The sequence below is a fragment of the Panthera pardus genome, unplaced genomic scaffold (genome assembly GCF_024362965.1).
Source record: "Panthera pardus isolate Hobbes unplaced genomic scaffold, ASM2436296v1 HiC_scaffold_6, whole genome shotgun sequence".
NCBI classification, from domain to species: domain Eukaryota; kingdom Metazoa; phylum Chordata; class Mammalia; order Carnivora; family Felidae; genus Panthera; species Panthera pardus.
In genome coordinates, this window is record NW_026526991.1 from 99,520,806 (window position 1) to 99,531,366 (window position 10,561).

Here is a 10,561-nt window from a genome sequence, read left to right on the forward strand (position 1 = left end):
CGAAATCTCTCTTAGGGTATCTCTGGCCAGCCTCTAAGGTTCAGCTCTTCCCCACACTCACCACCTCTGCTTGGTTCCATGAGAAGACCAGAGTCTTTCCTTTGGGATTTCTTGGGGACATTGGTCTCTTGTGATCCCAGGATTCTCTTTCTCTTTTATTTTGTGTTTTCTCTCAAACATCTACTCAAGGAATTTTTGCTTTTTACCCTGGCTTCTATAAATTTTTATTCTAAAAATTCTTTTTTGTTTCCTGTTGGAAACCTTAGATTCTTCTCGGTTTGGGGGCACCTGGGTGGCTTAGTCGGTTAAGTGTCCAACTTCCACTCAGGTCATGATCTCGCAGTTCATGAGTTCAAGTCCCACGTCAGGCTCTGTGCTGACAGCTCAGAGCCTGGAGCCTGCTTCAGATTCCATGTATCTCTCTCTCTCTGTTCCTTCCCCACTCACACTCTATCTCTCTCTCAAAAACAAATAAAGACTTTAAAAAAATTTTTTTTTTAATTCTTCTTTCTTTTTATCCAGGGAGATCAAGAAACATTTTTATTTTACCCATGAATAGATGGATACCCAGAAAAACCTGAGCATATTATGCCAAAAATATTTCACCAGTCAGTCCCAAGCAGTGAAGACAAAAGAAATAATTTGCTTCCACACTAAACATAAAGGGAGATAGAGATTGCAAACAGCCTATTTAGAGGTCAGACAGAATGAAGTGATTAAAATTAGAACCAGTGCCTTACTGGCAGTCATTGGTATTCTGTGTCCTTTGTATTCCCTTGTAGTAAAACAAGAGATTTTAAAAACAGAAACTACACCCCGGGAAACAAGACCCATTAGGGGACTCTCACTTTAAATTTATGCTCTCCCCTTTTGGATTCTCCCACTGTGGCTCCTGTTGCCACAGTTCCACTGTCCCCCATCATTTATCTAGTCGCCCTCTTTCTCTGGCTGAAGGGTGGGCACGCCTGAAATTCAATTCCCTTGGCCCCCTGGCACAACTGAGAAAATCTGGATCTTTCAAAATTGTCTTCTTGTTTTCACTGAAAAGGAAAATAAAAAAGAAAAGAGTGTGACTATAAAGGGGTAGCATAAAGGAATTCTTTGTGGTGATGGAATAGTTCTGTATCTTGATTGCAGTAGTGATTATGAATCTCCACAAGTGACCACTTTATAATTTTATAACCTCACACAAGACTATCCACACACATTGTACCAACAGAAGTTTCCTGGTTTTGACATTGTGCTATAGTTACAAAGGATGTAACCATTAGAGGAAATCAATGAGGGGCACACAGGATCTCACTGGGTTACCTTTGCAACTTCCTGTGAATCCATATTTCAAACAAAAATGATTTTTTAAACATCACGTAAAAAATGACAGAGTTCGTGGATTTGAGCAAAATAAATAAAGTTTCTCAACAACAGATCATCCCTTCAGAAAATCAATAAGGAGGGGCGCCTGGGTGGCTCAGTCGGTTAAGCGTCCGACTTCAGCTCAGGTCATGATCTCACGGTCTGTGGGTTCGAGCCCCGCATCGGGCTCTGGGCTGGTGGCTCAGAGCCTGGAGCCTGCTTCCGATTCTGTGTCTCCCTCTCTCTCTGCCCCTCCCCCGTTCATGCTCTGTCTCTCTCTGTCTCAAAAATAAATAAAACGTTAAAAAAAAAAAATTAAAAAAAAAAAAAAAAAAGAAAATCAATAAGGAAATACTAGATCATATGGATCCAAAAAACATTTACGGAAGAACCCATAGAACAGCAGCAGAATACACATTCATCCCAAGCATACACGGAACATTCTCCAGGATAGGTCACACGTTAGGTCACAAAACAAGTCTTAATAAATTTAGGAAGATTAAAATCATATTAAGCATCTTTCCTGACCACAATGGTATGAAACTACAAATCAATGACAAGAAGAAAACTGGAAAATTCATTGGTTCTTGAATATAACCAATGAGTCAAAGGATAAATCAAACCAGAAATCAAAAAACATCTTGAGACTAATGAAAACGGAAATACACTGGCGCCTGAGTGGCTCAGTTAAGCCTCTGACTCAACTTTGGCTCAAGTCATGATCTCAGAGTATATGAAATCAAGCCCCCATGTGGGGCTCTGTGCTGACAGCAGGAAACCTGCTTGGGATTCTCTATCTCCCTCTCTCTCTGTGCCTCCCTCACGCTCTCTCTTTCTCAAAATTAATAAAGACACTTAAAAAATAAAACAAAATGGAAATACACTGTGCCAAAACTTATGGCATGCGACAAAAGCAGTTCTAAGAGGGAGTTCACAGTGATAAATGCCTACATTAAGAAACAAGAAACGTCTCAAATAAACAACCTAACTTTATACCTCAACGAACTAGAAAAAGAACAAACTAAGCCTGAAGTTAGTTGAAGGAAGAAAATAACAAAGATTAGAGCAGAAATAAATGGAGACTAAAAAGATAATAGAAAATGAAACTAAGGGGCGCCTGGGTGGCTCAGTCGGTTGGGCGTCCTACTTCAGCTCAGGTCATGATCTCACGGTCCATGAGTTCGAGCTGCACATCGGGATCTGTGCTGACAGCTCAGAGCCTGGAGCCTGCTTCAGATATTGTGTCTCTCTCTCTCTGACCCTCCCCCGTTCATGCTCTGTCTCTCTCTGTCTCAAAAATAAATAAACATTTAAAAAATTTTTAAAAAGAAAATGAAACTAGGAGCTGGTTTTTTGAAAGGATAAACAAAACAAACAAACCTTTAGTTAGATTTACCAAGAAAAAGAGAGAGAACTCAAATAAATAAAATTATAAATGAAAGAGGAAACATTACAACTGATACCACACAGATACAAAGGATCATAACAGACTACTGTGAACAACATATGGCAATAAATTGGACAACCTAAAAAGAAATGCATAAATTCCTACAAACGTACAATCTACCAAGACTGAATCATGAATACAAAATGTGAACAGACCGATTACTAGTAAAGAGATTGAATTGGCAATCAAAAACCTTCCAACAAACAAAAGTCCCAGGACCAGAAGGCTTCACCAATGAATTCTACCAAATATTTAAAGAAAATGAACACCAATACTTCTCAAACTTTTCCTTTTTGAGGGAACACTTTCAAACTCATTTTATGAAGCCAGCATCACCCTGATACCAAAGCCAGACAAGACACTACAAGAAAAGTTCAGACCAAAATCCCTGATGAAGAAAAATACAAAAATCCTCAAAAAAATAATCAACATTAAAAGGATTATACAGCATGATCAAGTGGGCTTCATTCCAAGGATGCAAGGATGGGTCGGCATCCACAAATCAGTGTAACACACCACATTAACAAAACAAAGGATAAAAATCATATAAGCATCTCAATAGGTTCAGAAAAAGCATTGACAAAATTCAACATCATTGCATGATAAATACCTCTCAAACTGGATATAGAGGGAATGTACCTCAAAACAAATAAGGCCATATGCAACAAGTCCATAGCTAACATCATACTAAACAGTGAAAATCTGAAAATTTTTCCTGTTTTTTTTATTTTTTTAATGTTTATTTGTTTTTTTGAGTATTATATATTTTTTTATTTTATTTAAATCCAAGTTAGTTAATGTATAGTGTAACGATGATTTCAGGGGTAGAATTTAGCAATTCATCACTTACATATGACACCCAGTGCTCCCAACAAGTGCCCTCCTTAATGCCCAACACCCATTTAGCCCATCCCCCCCACCATCACCTCTCCAGCAACCCTCAGTTTGTTCTCTGTATTTAAGAGTCTCTTATAGTTTGCCTTCCTCTCTTTTTATCTTATTTTTCTTCCCCTTCCCCTATGTTCATCTGTTTTGTTTCTTAAATTCCACATATGAGTGGAAATCATATGATATTTATCTTTCTCTGCCTGACTTTTTTTGCTTAGCATAATACACTCTAGTTCCATTCATATTGTTGCAAAGGGCAAGATTTCATTCTTTTTGATCACTGAGTATTTTTCATTGTGTATATATATATATATATATATATCACATTTTCTTTATCTATTCATCAGGGCAAAGGGCAAGATTTCATTCTTTTTGATCACTGAGTATTTTTCATTGTATATATATATATATATATATATATATATATATATATACCACATTTTCTTTATCTATTCATCAGTTGATGGACATTTGGGCTCTTTCCATAACTTGGCTATTGTGGATAGTGCTGCTATAAACATTAGGGTGCATGTACCTCTTCAAAACAGCACTCCTGTATCCATTGGATAAATACCTAGTAGTGCAATTGCTGGGTTGTAGGGTAGTTCTATTTTTAATTTTTTAAGGAACCTCCATGTGGTTTTTCAGAGTGTCTGTACCAGTTTGAATTCCCACTAGCAGTGTAAGAGGGGTCCCGTTTTCCACATTCTCGCCAACATCTGTTGTTTCCTGAGTTGTTAATTTTAGTCATTCTGACAGGTGTGAGGTGGTATCTCATTGAGGTTTTGATTTGTATTTCCCTGATGATGAGTGATTTCAGCATCTTTTCAGGTGTCTGTTAGCCATCTGGATGCTTTCTTTGGAAAACAATCTATTCATGTCTTCTGCCTATTTCTTCATGGGTTATTTGCTTTTTGGGTATTGAGTTTGATAAGTTCTTTATAGATTTTGAATACTAACCCTTAATCTGATATGTCATGTGCAAATATCTTCTCCCATTCTGTCAGTTGTCTTTTAGTTTTGTTGATTGTAGAGGTTTTTTTTGAGAGACAGAGAGAGAGCGTATGAGCACATGCCCATGGGAGAGGGGCAGAGAGAAAGGGAGACAGAGGATCTGAAGCAGGCTCCCTGCTGACAGCAGAGAGCCCAACGCAGGGCTCAAACTCACAAACCATGAGATCATGACCTGAGCCAAAGTTGGATGCTTAACCAACTGAGCCACCCAGGCTCTCCTGAATGCTTTTCCTCTAAAATAAGGAACAAGACAAAGATGCCCACTCTCACCACTTTTATTCAACATAGTACCAGAAGTCCTAACCAGAGTTATTAGTCAAGAAAAAGATATAAAATGAATTTATATTGGAAAAGAAGTAAAATTGTCTCTATTTGCAGATGACATGAAAACATATAGAAAAACCCTTAAAATCCGACCAAAATAAAACTGTTAGAACTAATAGATAAGTTCAGTAAAGTTGCAGGATATAAAATAAATACACAAAAATTACTCGTGTTTCTATACACTAACAACAAATTATCAGAAATTAAGAAAACAATCTTATTTACAGTAGCCTCAAAAAGAATAAAATATTTAGGAATAAATTTAACCAAGAAAGTGAAAGACCTATACACTGAAAACTATAAAACACTGATGAAAGAAAATGAAGAAGATACAAATAAATGGACTAGAAGAATTAATATTGTTAAAATGTTCCTACTACCTAAAGCCATCTATAGACTGAGTGCAATCCCTATCAAAATTTCAATGGCATTTTTCACAGAACAGAAAAAAAATCCTAAAATTTGTATGAAGCCACAAAAGACCCTGTGTATCCAAAGCAATCTTGAGAAAGAAGGGCAAAGTTGGAGGCACCCAAGGAGGCAGTTCCTGGTTTCAAACTATATTACAAAGCTATAATAATTAAAACAGTATGGTATTGGCATAAACACAGACACACAGATCAATGGCAAAAAGTAGAGAACCTAAAAATAAACCCACATGGATGGCCAACTAATCTTGTAAAAAGGAGCCAAAAATTGGGGTGCTTGCGTGGTTCAGTTGGTTGGGCATCTGACTTTGGCTCAGGTCATGATCTCACAGTTCATGAGTTTGAGCCCCACATTGGGCTCTGTGCTGACAGCTCAGAGCCTGGAGCCTGCCTTGAATTCTGTGTCTCCCTCTCTCTCTGCCCCTCCCCTGCTCACACTGTATCTCTCTCTCTCCTTCAAAAATAAACATTAAAAAAAATTTTTTAATAAATGAAATAAATAAAATGGAGCCAAAAACATACAATGGGAAAAGGATAGTCTCTTCAACAGATGGTGTTGGGAAAACTGGATTGCCATATGCAAAACAATAAAACTAGACCATTATCGGGGCGCCTGGGTGGCTCAGTCGGTTGGGCGTCCGACTTCAGCTTAGGTCATGATCTCATGGTCCATGAGTTCGAGCCCCGCGTCGGGCTCTGTGCTGACAGCTCAGAGCCTGGAGCCTGTTTCAGATTCTGTGTCTCCCTCTCTCTCTGACCCTCCCCTATTCATGTTCTGTCTCTCTCTGTCTCAAAATAAATGTTAAAAAAAAAAAAATTAAAAAAAAAAAAAACTAGACCATTATCTTACACCATACACCAAAATTAACTGAAAAAAAAGTCTTTAATCCTAAGGACTTAAACATGAGACCTAAAACCATAAACCACCTAGAAGAAAACATAGAAGGTTAGCTCTTTGACATTGGTCTTGGCAATGACTTTTTTTACTTGACACCAAAAGCAAAGGCAACAAAAGCAAAAATAAGCAAGGAGGACTACACCAAACTAAAAATCTTCTGCTCAGGAAAAGAATCCATCAATAAAATTAAAAAGAAAACGATAGAATGGAAGAAAGTATTTGCAAACCACATATCCAATAAGGGGTTAATATCCCAAAAGCACAAGAACAACTACAACTCAGTGGCAAAAAGGGAAATAACTCAATTTTAAAATGGGAAAAGGACCTGAATAGACATTTTTCAGAAGACATACCAATGACCAACAGGTGCATTAAAAAGTGCTCGGTGTCACTAATCATCAGGGAGATGCAAATCAAAACCACAATTAAATATCACCTCACATCTATTAGGATAGCTATTTAAAAAAAAAAAAAAGATAACATGCTGGCAAAGATGTGGAGAAAAGGGAACACTTGTACACTGTTGTTGAGAATGTAAACTGCTACAGTCACCATGGAAAACAGTATGGAGATTTCTCAGGGAATTAAAAATAAAGGGGCGCCTGGGTGGCTCAGTCGGTTAAGCGTCCGACTTCGGCTCAGGTCATGATCTCACGGTCTGTGATTTCGAGCCCCGCGTCAGGCTCTGTGCTGACAGCTCAGAGCCTGGAGACTGTTTCGGATTCTGTGTCTCCCTCTCTCTCTGCCCCTCCCCTGTTCACGCTCTGTCTCTCTCTGTCTCAAAAATAAATAAACATTAAAAAAAAAAAAATTAAAAAAAAATAAAAAAATAAAAATACGGGGGTGCCTGCCTGACTCAGTCAGTAGACAGTGCATTTCTCAATCTCGGAGTGGTAAGTTCGAGCTCAACATGGGTGTAGAAATTACTTAAAAATAAACATATTTTTTAACAAATAAAAAATAAAAATACATATGATCCAGCAATCCCTCCTCAGGATATATATTCAAGAGAAACCAAACTATTATCTCAAAGAGATGTCTGTACTTCAATGTTCTTTGCAGCATTAATCACAATAACCAAGATATGGAACAACCTAAGTGTCAAGAGATGAATGGATCAAGAAAATATGGTGTCTATTACATACAATGGAATATTATTCAGCTTTTTAGGAAAAGGAAATCCTGTCACTTGTGACAACATGGACAAATCTGGAGGGCATTATGCTAAGTGAAATAAGCCAGACAGAGAAAGGCAAATACTGCATGGTATGGCTTATATGTGGAATCTTAAAAAAATTAATTAATTAATTAATTAATTAATTAAGTCAAACTCATAGAAACAGAATAGAAAAGTGGTCGCCAGGGGGGCGCCTGGGTGGCTCAGTCGGTTGAGCGTCCGACTTCGGCTCAGGTCACGATCTCGCAGTCTGTGAGTTCGAGCCCCGTGTCGGGCTCTGGGCTGACAGCTCGGAACCTGGAGCCTGCTTCCGATTCTGTGTCTCCCTCTCTCTCTGCCCCTCCCCCGTTCATGCTCTGTCTCTCTCTGTCTCAAAAATAAAAAAGAAAAAAATTTAAAAAACATTAAAAAAAAAAAAGAAGAAAAGTGGTCGCCAGGGGTGAGGTGTAGGGGAAAGAGGGAGAGTTTGGAAAAAGGTAAAAGCTTTCAGTTATAAGATGAATAAAGTCTGAGATTCTAATGTATAACGTGGTGACTATAGCTGGTAACACTATACTGTATAATTAAAATGTGCTAAGAGAGTAGAACTTAAAGTGTTCTCACCCCCCAAAAAATATTTATAAGGGTAAATATGTGAGGCGATGAATTAATTAATGTGACGGTGGGGGGGGGGGGAACCTTTCACAGCATACATGTATACGAAATCATCACATTGTATACCTTAAATATTTTACAATTTTGTCAATTATACCTCAATAAAGTTGAAAAAATAGTTTTCTCGTATTTTTAGTTTAAAAAAAAACAGGTATGCGGGAAGTATAAAGTCACATCTCCACAGAAGAAATTGCTGATTCTAGGAATCATACTAAAAGCAAATTTAGAAGGTCTCAAAATTCCACGAGCACCTTCTGGGCTAGCCCGGTTTCAACTAGGTTCCTTCCATCAAGTCCTCTTGGACTCTGGGCACCTTCTATTCTCCCTGGCGTTAGAAACTGATCCACCAGTCCATTTTCTTCTGACCAAAGTGTGACCATTGACCTGCTTTTATTTTTTTTAATTTTTTTAATGTTTATTTATTTTTGAAGGAGAGAGAGAGAGACAGAGTGTGAGTGGGGGAGGGGCAGAGAGAGAGGGAGACACAGAATCAGAAGCAGGCTCCGGGCTCTGAGCTGTCAGCACAGAGCCTGATGCGGGGCTCGAACCCACGAACTGTGAGATCATGACCTGAGCCGAAGTCGGACGCTCAACCAACTGAGCCACCCAGGCGCCCCTGACCTTTTAAAAAGTTGTCTTTTCCTGGGGCTCCTGGGTGGCTCAGTCGGTGAAGCATCTGACTTTGGCTCAGGTCATGATCTCACAGTTCGTGGGCTCCAGCCCCGCATCAGTCTCTGTGCTGACAGCTCAGAGCCCGGAACCTGCTTCGGATTCTGTGTCTCCCTCTCTCTCTGCCCCTCCCCCACTCACACTCTGTCTCTCTCTGTCTCCCAACAAAATTAAAAAAAAACAAAACCTTTCTTTAAGTTGTCTTTTCCTGAGTTTCAGGTGAAGCAGACATATATCATTCCCAAGTGACATGTGAGGCAGTCTGATTGATACCCTTTAAATCACAGTGCATGATTCTCTAGGCCTTGGTGACGAGTCCTTCCTGGCTCTAAAGTCTCTGAGGATGATGCATTTAGAACCCCTCTCTGCCATACACCCGAAGTAATGATCTTGTAGTAAAGTGAACCATGCAAAAACCATAACCATCCTACTGCATAAGGCAGCAACAATGAGGGAATTCCGCCCAGATGAGGCAATGAAGGAATACCCCAGCTCATTAGCAAGGGAAAAACCCAAATAGACTGATGATTCTGGCCTGGATGGACTTTCTTTGTCTGTTATTTGTTGGATTCCAGGCTACCTGTTTTCCCCTATTATTTCAATTATTTCTCCTTTGATTCTTCAGACCTTCAGTCACAATTCTGGTTACTTCAACATGTGTTAACCTCCAGTCTAAGGTCAGCTGTTGAATTTAGCCCTTTTGGTCTATGAAAAACGAAAGTCCTTTCTTGATGGGCCCCAAATACACACCTTTTGTGTAAAACACACACACACACACACACACACTTTTTGTGTAAAAACAAAACCAAAAAACTGGTCTCCTAAAAACCTCACGTCCCGTCAAACAGACCAGAGTCTTCCTGAACTCCTACTCTTACTCGCAGTCTGTGGCTTTCATAAGACACCCAGTTAGGGCAACTGCCACCCTAAGACAGGCCTCCTGTCCACAGTTTTAAAAATACTAGTCTCAGGGGTGCCTGGGTGGCTCAGTCGGTTAGGTGTCCGACTTGGGCTCAGGTCATGATCTCACGGTTTGTGGGTTCGAGCCCCGTGTCGGGCTCCGTGCTGACGGCTCAGGGCTCTGAGCCCACTTCGGATTCTTTGTCTCCCTCTCTCTCTGCCCCTCCCCCACTCGCACTCTGTCTCTGTATCACTCAAAAACAAATAAACATTAAAAAAAAAAAATACTAGTCTCAATTGTGTGGTTGTTTTTCATTCCTAATCCATCTTGTGGGGAGGAGGAAGGTTGTGTTGTTTCTGTTTTTGTTTTTAATTTCCACTCCCTTGTAAAAGAATAGGAGGGAGAGGCTTTGGGTCCATCCATCCTCACCAGAATTTTCAGCTATAATGTCATGGCACAGAGTTTAATCCAGAGAAGGCATTGTTGCCTGACTGACAACTGATCAAAGCCAGGAGGAAAGCAGATAAGAGCGTGTTCAATTTCTTCTTTTCTTCTTTATTAAGCCATAATATTGTATTATGCCAAAAAATATTGTATTATACAAATGAGTATTAAAGGAAAATTAATTTTCAGAGACACAAATAATTCATACCTCAAAATTTTATACTTAAAGATCTTAAACAGCCAATTCTAACTGTCGTTTGTGGACTTCTGCATGAGGTTCAGGTTTGTTTCATAAATTTCAGGGGCGCCTGGGTGGCTCAGTCGGTTGAGCCTCCGACTTCAGCTCAGGTCACGATCTCGCGGT